At 42.1% G+C, this 12,199-nt stretch overlaps 2 long non-coding RNA genes across 7 annotated transcripts; one reads left to right on the forward strand and one right to left on the reverse strand.

Annotated features, from left to right (window-relative positions):
* Positions 1-3,067: 3,067 nt before the first annotated feature.
* Positions 3,068-10,320, reverse strand: LOC135336681 (uncharacterized). 6 transcript variants are annotated; one of them, XR_010394899.1, is made up of 9 exons: positions 9,990-10,303; positions 9,692-9,938; positions 8,104-8,615; positions 7,839-8,017; positions 7,554-7,656; positions 6,538-6,982; positions 5,330-6,352; positions 3,453-3,528; positions 3,068-3,401 (listed from the first exon to the last, which is right to left on the reverse strand). It is a non-coding gene; the product is annotated as an uncharacterized LOC135336681 (long non-coding RNA). The 6 variants fall into 6 exon arrangements; XR_010394898.1 differs by lacking the exons at positions 3,068-3,401; positions 3,453-3,528 and adding exons at positions 4,631-4,966; positions 5,018-5,093; XR_010394897.1 differs by having other exon boundaries at positions 3,068-3,528.
* LOC135336682 (uncharacterized) lies at positions 6,393-9,366 on the forward strand. Its single transcript, XR_010394901.1, has 2 exons — positions 6,393-6,455; positions 6,522-9,366. It is a non-coding gene; the product is annotated as an uncharacterized LOC135336682 (long non-coding RNA).
* Positions 10,321-12,199: the final 1,879 nt, after the last annotated feature.

The following is a 12,199-nucleotide window of genomic DNA, read 5'->3' on the forward strand; positions in this document are numbered from 1 at the left end:
TTGCAAGCCTTTACAAGTTTAGCAATTTCAGAAAGTGTTAGCTTATCCGTTATGCATGACCTTTGACCTATACACTGCATGCACATAAACAAAGCCGCAAGATATTCATTTATTAGAGCACCTATTAGTATACCTTAGTATATTATATTTCGAGGGTATAAACTTTTGCGGAAAGATCGTTAGAGAGGTTTTCATGGATTTAAGTTTTGCGGTAGTCTCTTGCTATTCCCGCTGTCTGAAGTACGGCACTTCGATATACCAGCCATTTGGTTTGGAACAGATTGTTAGCAGATGTTTACTGCATAAACTTGCCCTGGGCTGCACTGAACTGATCAACCTGTTAAACTACTATGGTATGTAATGAATCTCGTGCCAACTATATATATGTAATCCTAGGCCCTCTAATAGCCAACACCCACTCAAGTCAATGGCCCACACTTTAAAGGTGCTGTTTCAAATTCTTTCCCATGCAGCTGTACAGCCTGTAGTACCGAACAGTATAATGGCAGCTGCAAAAATTCAACCATGCAACAGGAATCCTATTAATAATAGATTGAGTACATTAAAGATTCAGAGCTATACATGCATGTTTGTAGCTACATCTCGGCCATATAGAGATGCAGAATAAAAGAGAAGAATCCATACAAACACTGTTTGACTGCTTCAACACATGAGGCATGACTCTGAAGAGTATTTAGCATCTTAAAACTGTAAAATTTGTAAAATTTCTTTTTAAGTGTAATGTTTTTTTGTAAAACTGAGTTGATCATAATTATAAATTAATTATGTATTAGTTAATGTACAGTGTAGAGGGGTTTATGACAGTAAACCTCCCGACTACGAGGGCGTAAGCCCGAGGGAGAGGTGTGGTTTACTGTCATAAACCCCGAGGCACTGTGCATTAACTGATATATGTCTCATCTGATTGGCTGACTGGTTGCTATGCATCCAGCTATATAAGCTTGCATGGCTACCACATAGCAACACTATTCAAACAAGAAGACAATTAGGAAGAAGAGAGCTCGTCCACACTTGTGCAGCTTGGACAGAATAAAATGAGCAGCCAGCCCCTCCCTCCACGCGAACGGTACAGAGCCACTCCTCCTCTCTGTGCAATTAGTCAGCCCCTCCCTCCACGTACCTACTGCAGCAACCAGCCAGAAGAAACAACACAGCTAGCTCTAGACAGTGTCTAGACCAGCTCTCTTCAGCTATGCCAGGCTAGTAGGCAAGCAAAGGTAAGCTTAAAATAGCCACTCCTATATATTATTATTAAACTGGCTTCTTTTCTTTGAATACAGAAGCTGAACAGGCCTAATGCAGTGGCTTGCAGTACTAGTCTAGTGCTAGTGAGCAAGGCTCAGCTTGAGCCCTAGCCCTCTCCCAGAGTGTCTCTAAAGCAGCTCCTTCTTCAAGCACACAGCAGAATTTTTGATAAACTAGTCTACAGACTATATCCGACTCCATGTTTTCATTTATGACATTTTCTTTCTCATGCAAGACATTTCATTCATCTTCATTCATCGAAAACACCATTATTTTTATTTTTGTTGCATATCCTTGAGGTGCCAATTTATGAGCCATATTTTCCCTTGTAGCCCTGAGGTGCCAATTTATGACAGTTAAACCCCACTAGACTACATGGCAAAAGTGTAGTAGGTGGGAAATATAAATTAATAATTAATTAATTATAAATTACACTAAAATTAATAAATTAATAATTATTAATTAAGAAAAGTTGATTCTATGAGAGTTGATCTACTAACAGTTGACCTCATGCAAAGTAGCTCTGGTAAGAATTGATCTCGTGGGAGTTGATCTCATGAAAGTTGATCTCGTGTGCACACACCAACTGCTAGGATACCTACTAGGTGCTACCGTATATCTTCTAATTTATCGGACAGGAAAAAATAATTATTTTGGAAATTGTCCGGGTATAATTGGAACAGATTTTTTTTATAGAGCATGCGAAGTGTCCGGAATAATTAGAACAAGCAAGCAGCTGCATGCGAGCTAGCTAAGTTTAATAGAACAGACGACTGAATAGTTGCACTAGCTATCTAAAACTAGCTAATCAAAGCTATCTAACTGCAGTACTGTAAGTCTTACTTGCCGTCTATGAATGATAACTCAACTTTTCAAGGTATTGTCTGGATATTTAGAACAAATGTAATGTTAAAGTACTGGAGTGTCCTTTGTATTAGAACAACGAAAATTGCCCAAAAGAGGGTCTGGGGTAATTAGAAGTGTCCGATAAATTAGAAGATATACGGTATACTCATTCCTATAGGCATAGATTGAATAGGGAGAGGGATTGGAAACAGAAGTTACCTCGAATTATATCCGCGTTACGCCGGGGTTTAATCGAGGCTGTGTATCTAACGTTGGTAAAATCTAGTCGAGCGCCGCCGCCCTCCTTGAAGGAGGTCGGGAATCAAGCCTATCCACAGTTTTGTTCTGGCCTGTTACGCAATAGTATCATGAATATCATTTATTCTATGTGGGATTGCAGCTGGTGGAATTGTTGGATTTCCAACAACAGAACAAAACTGTGGATAGGCTTGATTCCCGACCTCCTTCCGGGCAACGGTAGAGGGCGGCGGCGCCCGACTAGGTAAAATCTTGTCTGCTAGATTATACTACATTTGTACTAAAACTTGCACTTTCAACTGACACTTGACACCATATGGGACACAGTACACCGATGAGTTGCACAGTTTTAAGCTATATTAGAAGCATTCTAGGTACATAAAGATCTCGTAGTGTGTTTTGTACCTCTAGCTCTCTTCACAAAAGTTAAAAATGTATTTTTCTTTTCCAACTGATGCTCACCATTAGTGGGCATGAGAATAACTTTTTAGGGGGGGCTCTGAATATCTTGTAGTGATCATAATTCATGAAACATTGTTTCCCGTGTGTTGAGCAACCGTAATACGGATTGACATCAAAGGCTCTCTGGTGCCCATGTAGCCTCGATCCCAGGCCGAGTTTTCGCTTTTATAACGGTTAGGCGAACAACTGGGCCTGGTACTAGTTGTCTGCGCATGCGTCAAATTTTCATTGTATATTTGTGGTCGGCAAAAATATTTAATAAATCAATAATAGAAATTTGTACACAGAAAATGCACAGAGTGAGTACACAAAAGATGCACATAGGGAGCTGCTTCACAAAGGCCTGGGGAGTTGCCAGTTGTGCTGCAGCACAATTACAGTGACCCAGGGCAACTTCAGGATGATTGAATGCCTTCAAATTACGTTTCAAAAAGATTTAGCAGGCTGCTGGACTTCTCTGATTCTAGGCCCCAACTCGTAACTCATTGCTTGAGAAAACGTAGATTCTCTTGATGTCTCTGAGCTACCCAGCAACGCTCAAATGAGCAGGTCATACTCCAGTCCTGTGTCTGTGAGTATAGGACAATATTAAAAGAAACCAAAGACGGTTAAACCCTTACCTCAAACTGTCCAGTCTCGTCCGTTAGTATAGCCACGAGGAGCACTGTTGGGATAGTTGGATATTAGCCATTGCTCCTGTACAGAGAAGTAGACATTTTAAATACGTGTAGATCTATACATATTAAATTTCTCGGTTATAGTGTCATTGTCGACGAGCTGATGATGGCAGCACCAAGTTCTCTAGCTCACACTCTTCACTTGATCCACCATATTAATGATGAAACTATAGTCTACCTACATTCTTGCCAAACATGAACAAGACTTGATAGCATAGCCGGCCATAGGGCCCACACAAAAATATCTGACCTTAACAAGCTTGACAAAGCTTTATACCTCTTCCCTTGTTGTTCAGTCTTCAGAATAAGCTTCAGAGAAGAGAGAAGCTTCAGCTAAGAGCCATTCCAATCGATTCCAATAATGATAAAACGGGAACTGACTTCTAGTACACGATAGTACACGAATATAAATGTCACGAAAGTGAACGAGAATATCCATTCGTCAGAATCTGACGAACGACTGACGCATGCGCAGACAACTAGTACCAGGCCCAGTTGTTCGCCTAACCGTTATAAAAGCGAAAACTCGGCCTGGGATCGAGGCTAGTGCCCATGCAAATTCAATGTAAAATGTCACGTGATGCACTTCCGTTTCCAATCCCTCTCCCTATAGCCTCCTCTTCGCAGGCCTTCCTTTTTCAGTTATAATTTTTGTTTCTGTTGTTTGTCACAATAATAATTGGAGGGAGCAAAGAAAGAAAAAAGGAAACCACTAAGAAAAAGGAAGGCCTGCCCCGCTAAGTCTTGTGATCTGCTACTGACGTAGCCAAATTTAATTGAGCGTGGGCAAGAGTAAACCGCAATATCTGTCCTCCCACACACTGTAACACAGTACTTAAGCGTATTTACCAGGAACTAGAGGCAAAGAGTGTGTGAAGCTACAGAACACAGTATGTAGAAGTTAGCTCTACAAGATGAAGCATGAAAGGCTAGAGTACTACTGTATCTGATAATAGCACTTGTCAAAAGCCTGAAAAGGACCTGGGCAAAGTATCCCAGATCCTGGACAACTCACAGCAATACTTTAGCCTCGATCCCAGGCCGAGTTTTCGCTTTTATAAGGGTTAGGCGAACAACTGGGCCTGGTACTAGTTGTCTGCGTGTCAAATTTTCATTGTATATTTGTGGTCGGCAAAAATATTTAATAAATCAATAATCGAAATTTGTACACAGAAAATGCACAGAGTGAGTACACAAAAGATGCACATAGGGAGCTGCTTCACAAGGGCCTGGGGAGTTGCCAGTTGTGCTGCAGCACGATTACAGTGACCCAGGGAAACTTCAGGATGATTGAATGCCTTCAAATTACGTTTCAAAAAGATTTAGCAGGCTGCTGGACTTCTCTGATTCTAGGCCCCAACTCGTAACTCAGTTAAATTTTGCTTGAGAAAACGTAGATTCTCTTGATGTCTCTGAGCTACCCAGCAACGCTCGAATGAGCAGGTCATACTCCAGTCCTGTGAGTACAGGACAATATTAAAAGAAACCAAAGACGGTTAAACCCTTACCTCAAACTGTCCAGTTTCGTCCGTTAGTATAGCCAAGAGGAGCACTGTTGGGATAGCTGGATATTAGCCATTGCTCCTGTACAGAGAAGTAGACGTTCTAAATACGTGTAGATCTATACATATTAAATTTCTCGTGTTATAGTGTCATTGTCGACGAGCTGATGATGGCAGCACCAAGTTCTCTAGCTCACACTCTTCACTTGATCTACCATATTAATGATGATACTATATATAGTCTACCTAGATCTTTAATACCAAACATGAACAAGACTTGATAGCATAGTCATTAGGGCCCACACAAAAGTATCTGACCTTAACAAGCTTGACAAAGCTTTATACCTCTTCCCTTGTTGTTCAGTCTTCAGAATAATGTTTTCTAAGCTTCAGAGAAGAGAGAAGCTTCAGCTAAGAGCCATTCCAATAATGATAAAACGGGAACTGACTTCTAGTACACGATAGTACACAAATATAAATGTCACGAAAGTGAACGAGAATATCCATTCGTCAGAATCTGACGAACGACTGACACATGCGCAGACAACTAGTACCAGGCCCAGTTGTTCGTCTAACCGTTATAAAAGCGAAAACTCGGCCTGGGATCGAGGCTAAGCATAGCCTCGACTCAAGTCCGCTTTACGCTGTACAGCGGCCTGGTATACCTTGTATGCGCATGCGCGAAATAATTCGTATATTTATCAGTATTACGCAAGTGATAAAATCGGACAAAGTACACAAAGGAAAAATACGTAAGACAGCGTGGTTGGTGGTAGAATGTTCAAGCCCACAATGGCAGCCACCAGAATATGCAGATTGTGCTGCAACATTGTTACTTCTACTCGCTGCTCAGCTCTGTTCAGCAAAGAGTCTGTTCAAAGATGCCTTCCAGACAGACTTGGCAAACTGCTAGAGCTGCCAGTTAGTGAGTGTGATGGGCTATCTTCATACATTTGTAGAGCTTGCACAAACAAATTCCAGTCTCTGGAGTCTAAACTTAAAGCCTTTAGAAGTATGGCTAAGTGTGGTTTTGAGCAGGGTCGAAATAAGGCTTCCATCTGTAGTCCTATGGTATCAGGTAGGAAGAGAACTATGGGCTTGAAGCATCACCTCACACAGTCCATGCTAGACCTCTAGCAAAACGTCTGACAGTAGGAGCACCTGGAAGAAGGCTTGCTTTCTCAACCAGGGAGGAACGTAGGTTGATTGCAACAAATCATATATGTAGATGACAGGAATCATCTCTTTTTCATAGCGCACACAGACTGTCCTCGTCAGCCACCGCTGTTAGAGTTGACCAATCTCGAGCAGTTTTCTTCTGTTGACGGTATGTTAAACCACCTACAAACGAAATGAACGTAAATTAATATATAGCCATTAACTTAAAGGTTCAGAAGGTGTTGCAAGAGATATTTCCAAGCCTGGTTCGACTGAAACAGTTATGGTGAGGATAACAGATCTGATACTGTAAGCACACCAAAATCACACTAATTAATTAAACAATATACAGATCACAGTGAGCTCACCCAGTACAGTGACTGCGGAAGTAGATGAAAGTCTCCAGAAATTACGCCAGGCACTGAATAGTGGCAACATTCAGTCTATTGCCAAGGCAGCATTTTCTTGCCCTTCACTGAAGGACCAATTGGTAGAGGGTGTGGTGAAAATTCTTGACGACGAATGTTCCACTCTATGTCGTAACTCTGGGGAGTTTGTCTCTCTATTTCACCGGGTTCCAATTGACAATGTGGAAGCGTTATCGTGGAAACAGGCTGTGTCTGAACTACAGCGAAAGTCTCCGATTCTATTTAGGCTTATCCAGACGATCGTAGGACGTTCAGATCATAGGAACTTGCATAAACGCGGAGAGAGTCACTACCCTGGGATGTGTATGGCCACAGCAATTCTCTTGAAAGAGCGTAACACAAGAATGTGTGGTATTCAGTCGTTTCTGTCTCTCGTACTCTTCAACTGTAGAGTAAACAAAAAGGTTTGTACATGTACATGTACATGTATGATGTGTGTCCACTACGTATTTTCAGATACAGGTATAATTATTATATCACAGAGAGGGATTGGAAACGGAAGTTACCTTGCCACGTTAGGCCAGGGTTTAATCGAGGCTACAAAATGTATGTATGATTGTAACGTTAGTAAAATCTAGACTAGATAGTGCCTGCAGTATACTCCCAACTGTCACCTGAGGAACGTATGGATTGACACATGCAGTACACTGATAATTAAGTATTACCATTATATAGCTAGAAGCATACTCATAAAGATCTCAGAGCATGACACTCTTTGTAGCTATTTTGAAAAACGTATTTTTTCCAAAGGATGCTCACCATTATAGAGGGCATGAGAATGCATGTTGTTTTAGGGGGGCTTTGAATGCATTAATTGCAGTGGTCTTAATTCCAGAAACATCGTTTCCCCAAGTGCTGCACAACCGTACACAGATTTAAAATTAATGTAACGCGATGCTACCTCCGTTTCCAATCCATCTCCTCTTATATAATTATGATTACATTGAATTACTCACAGGTATACTCCAGGCTGAATCATCTTAGTGTCACTATCAGTTACTGTGCCGTGTTGAAGTTGGTCACGAAAATCAGCAAGCTGTACCAACGTCCTATCGATGCCTGGATTGATGAGGGTGCATGTTTCAAGTTCGTGGGGGACAACGTTGCTAAAACAAAGGGCGTTAGAGACATACGTAGTGACCATCATGGTGAGCTAGTGCAAATGTACAGTTTGTTGGCAAAGGACCATCTCCAGTCTCAACCTTTTCCCCCCTAACCTGGGTTCCCTAAAAATAACTCACTTCCTTCCTACAAAGGCCGACATTGAGGGCATCCAAGAAATTTGGTCGTTCTAGTCGGTCGAATACTGTGCGAGTACATCAAGCCCCTCCAGCGGTACAAACGGTGTGTTGTCAGTCACATTAAGCACCCCCACAGCACAGAGATGGCCAAAAAATCTGAGGTTGTAGTCCTTGATGTTCTACACAAGAATGAGGCAAAGGCCGCAGACATGATAGACATAATGATCGAGAAACATTCATACTTGAAAGATTCTATTGAACTTACTGTTATGTCAGGTGGCGATCAGATGACTTGTGAAAGACAGCGATGTAGCAAAAAACATATGCGAGATGCGGACACTCGCAGTGGACAATTGGAGCAGTTAGAGCCTTGTATAGAGGACTGGCACTGCCTTATGAGTATTCTGGGGGTAGGTGAAGCACTCACTTGGACTTCTTATCGACCCCTTTGTTTCCACTGAGTATACCAGCAGGAACACCACGATCATGTAGACTAGTCACTTGATCTACCATTAGAGACACTAGGGGACAATACTACGCTCACTAGGAGGAGAACTAATTCTATCCAGCTTCTTGTCGAATTAAAAAGGCAAAGTTTGGTAGCAGATAGACTTTCATATCCAGTAGGAACCCACAGGAAAACATCATTCCCTTCGTACAGCATCCGTAGAGTGTCAAGCTGTTTATCCCTCAGAACTAAATGACTTCTCTTCACACAAGAAAGGGCATAAGCCAGAGCGGAAGAGAACTCAGTGTCAGTCGAGCTAGTCATCTTTGCTATATGTAAAGTGTGTAACACGGACCACTAAAATTAGAATACAAAATAGTATACGTGTTTATTTTACTGACAGTATCCACAAATACACGGATTACCCCCTTTTTGGGGTAATGTAAGCGCATGCGCATACAAGGTATACCAGGCCGCTTCTAAAGCGGCCTTGAATCGAGGCTAGGCTAAGCAATACTTCTGACATGCCAAAATTGACAGATCCCTTCATGTCATCAGAAGGAATGTTTTAGTCCAAGTCATAATAAGAGGAGAAGAAGATTGCCCTGGAACAATCACACTATCCAAACTAGAAGGGCAAGGGCAACCAATTTTATCCTCGGATAATTACAGTAGAACTACAGCAGAACTACAGACTACAAGACTCGCCTTATCAAACTCAATGTGCTCCCACTCTCAAGACCTCACGTTCGACCCAGTCGAGTGTTTTAAATTAGACAATGTAGACCTGAGTGCTTATCTGCAGGTATTATTTCCGTATCCACAATAGAGCTGGTTCTACTGCCAGAAAGTTTCCAAAAGGAGCAGAACCTCTAATACTACTACAATAGGATTACACGACTATGGAATTGACAGGACCCTATCGATCTTCAATCTATTACATGTATTGAACTAAGGGAAAATTCGACATTGGTGCTCGTGCCCCTGTGAAAACTGTCTCATGCACACAAATTAGTATAGTTTAGTCACTCTGTCTGTACTCATGAGATCACAACCTTGCAACATTGTCATTTTACACTGTTTCTAGACTAGACTACTGCTCAATAATAACTCAAGCCTCAATTTGAAGCTTGAGGATAGGCTCAAAGATAGACCTTTAGTCTTCAGACTAGGTATTAAAGCCATCGTCTATGATAATAATTATCTCCAGACTTGCATATGAAGTAAGTCTACAATGCGTAGGCATCCTGTGGCTTTGTTGCCTGTCAGGCTCCGCCCATCTACTGAAAGCCCACGCTCATTTTCACTGTGCCACCACTGTGCCACCGTCGCGCGACTTAGCGAGGCAGGCTCTCCTTTTTCTTAGACGGTTTGTTCTTTCTTCCTTTGTTCCTCCAATTCTTACCGTATTTTATCTTATTGACCGTGTGACAAAGAACAGAAAAAGGAGAGGCTGCGAAGGAGGCTAGGGCAACTTCAGAATGATTGAATGCCTTCAAATTACGTTTCAAAAAGATTTAGTAGGCTGCTGGACTTCTCTGATTCTAGGCCCCAACTCGTAACTCAGTTAAATTTTGGTTGAGAAAACGTAGATTCTCTTGATGCCTCTGAGCTACCCAGCAACGCTCGAACGAGCAGGTCATACTCCAGTCCTGTGAGTATAAGATAATATTAAAAGAAACCAAAGACGGTTAAACCCTTACCTCAAACTGTCCAGTCTCGTCCGTTAGCATAGCCAAGAGGAGCGCACTGTTGGGATAGCTGGATATTAGCCATTGCTCCTGTACAGAGAAGTAGACATTCTAAATATGTGTAGATCTATACATATTAAATTTCTCGTATTTGACAGGTTATAGTGTCATTGTCGACGAGCTGATGATGGCAGCACTAAATTCTCTAGCTCACACTCTTCACTTGATCCACCATGTTAATGATGAAACTATAGCCGGTCTACCTAGCTAGATCTTGCCGGCCAAACATGAACAACACTTGATAGCATAGGGCCCAGACAAAAATATCTGACCTTGTCATGATCCCACATAAATATGTGTAATGTGAGCTGGTGTTGGGTTGCAGGTGTGTGCATTGTTGTCATTCTTAGATATCCCTTTACAGTGGCGTGTACAATGGGGGGCTTTGGGGGCTTGAGCACCCCCCTGTCCTCCCATACAACCATGAAACCAATCCTATCACTCAGTAGCTAGCTAGCTAACTTTGTAGCTCCAGAGATACGTGCAACTCGATCTCATTGACGATTACAAGTCATGACCACGCCCAATTGAGCATGCGCAATCAGTAGTGCCATTCTAATGTTGTTCATAATAGCTGATCAAGATCCTCTGCACTCTCCCAGTCACCTCTTGCTCCACTGAGAGATACTGAGAAGCAATGACTAACACTAGAATGACTGGACATCCCCATTGCAGTGATTGACCAGTTTGCTAGGATGTACCCCAGGAGATTAGTGCATGGAGATCCTACAAGATGACTGACTCATAATTATGTCTTATTATCATGCTATGCATGTATTAGATCCCATTTGAGTGTATTTAGCAGGGAACTATGAGCTATAGTACCGGTACTATAGATTGCTCTGGGCTACAAACTACAACATTATACATTGTATTGTCATTTACAAGAAGATACACATGTAATAACATAAAAATTACTGTAGCTAGATGCTTTGTCTAGTATCATAGTAAAAGAACTAGAATGGAAGAGAGAAGCTCTAGAAGAGAATAGTAGGAGCCGCTCTTTTCTTGGGCAGTGTGCTGTACTTTTTTGCTGAAAGGCTTGCATGGGGGAGGAGCTGGAAGATGCGCCGCAATAAATGTGGGGGCGTAAAATCGCGCTCGCCCCATTTTTTCTGTACTCTTGAGCTAGCCTCGACTCAAGTCCGCTTTAAAGCGGCCTTAAATCGAGGCTACTCTTGAGCACCCTCCTGCTTCAATCTCTAGAAACGCCCCTGCTTTACTGGTCAAATTGTTGTAAATTTTACAACAACAATCTGGGAGGGAGTGTGTTATCAACTTGTGAATGTTGCATGATATTGGATTTTGTGGCAGATTGGATAGTATCATGAATGCGATTATCCTTTGAAGTTCTGCTGAGCTGTTCAATTAGGACACTTAATAAAAAAAAGAAAAACAAAAGGTTTAAAACAAGCTATACAGCATGTAGGACTGAGTAGCATCCATTGGTAGACCCTCTGGACTATCTTGGTAGCCATAGAATATTTTCGAAGAGGAAGCAGCAAGCCATTTGTGTACACAGGCACTTCACAAGTGGACACTAGCTCTACAACTACTAAGCAGCTTAGTTGACCAGAGTGCAGCTTTTAAAGGCCACACATACTTCCATCGAGGCAGCAGCAAGGCATAAATTCGATGGTTAGTTTGTGCACAGCCATTGACCCACGCCCATCTCTACACAGCCAAAAATTTCATTCTGTATCGGAACTGGCACAGTGTGTATTGGAAGTGGTTACAGTCGCATACAGATCATGTGATCATTTATGAATCTCAACATTAGGGGAACAGGTCAGATTCAAAATGTGTGTACACTTATGTATTGTCAAGGGCGTATACCCCTTTCCTTGCCATTCGTGAAATCTGGAACAGGAGCGTCTTTAGGTCGATCAATTAGTGTGGATCCGGCCTCACCACGCCTCCATGTCATTCTATTAGTCTAGATCCGGCTAGCAATTCTAGCTGGGACTCCCAGTTCTAGCTCGTTTTGTTTAGCGTGTCAGAGACTGGGAGAAGATGATTGGCACTCCTTGGCTCCTTTGGATGTACAGCTGTCCAGATCCCTAGAACATACCCTCCATTCTGACGAGTTATTAGTGCATAGGGTGCTTACTAGATTCTTGCCAGCCAGTACAGTCCAAGCTACACACAGCACCGCTCAACTA

This window comes from Halichondria panicea, chromosome 5 (assembly GCF_963675165.1).
Source record: "Halichondria panicea chromosome 5, odHalPani1.1, whole genome shotgun sequence".
In the NCBI taxonomy this organism is placed as follows: domain Eukaryota; kingdom Metazoa; phylum Porifera; class Demospongiae; order Suberitida; family Halichondriidae; genus Halichondria; species Halichondria panicea.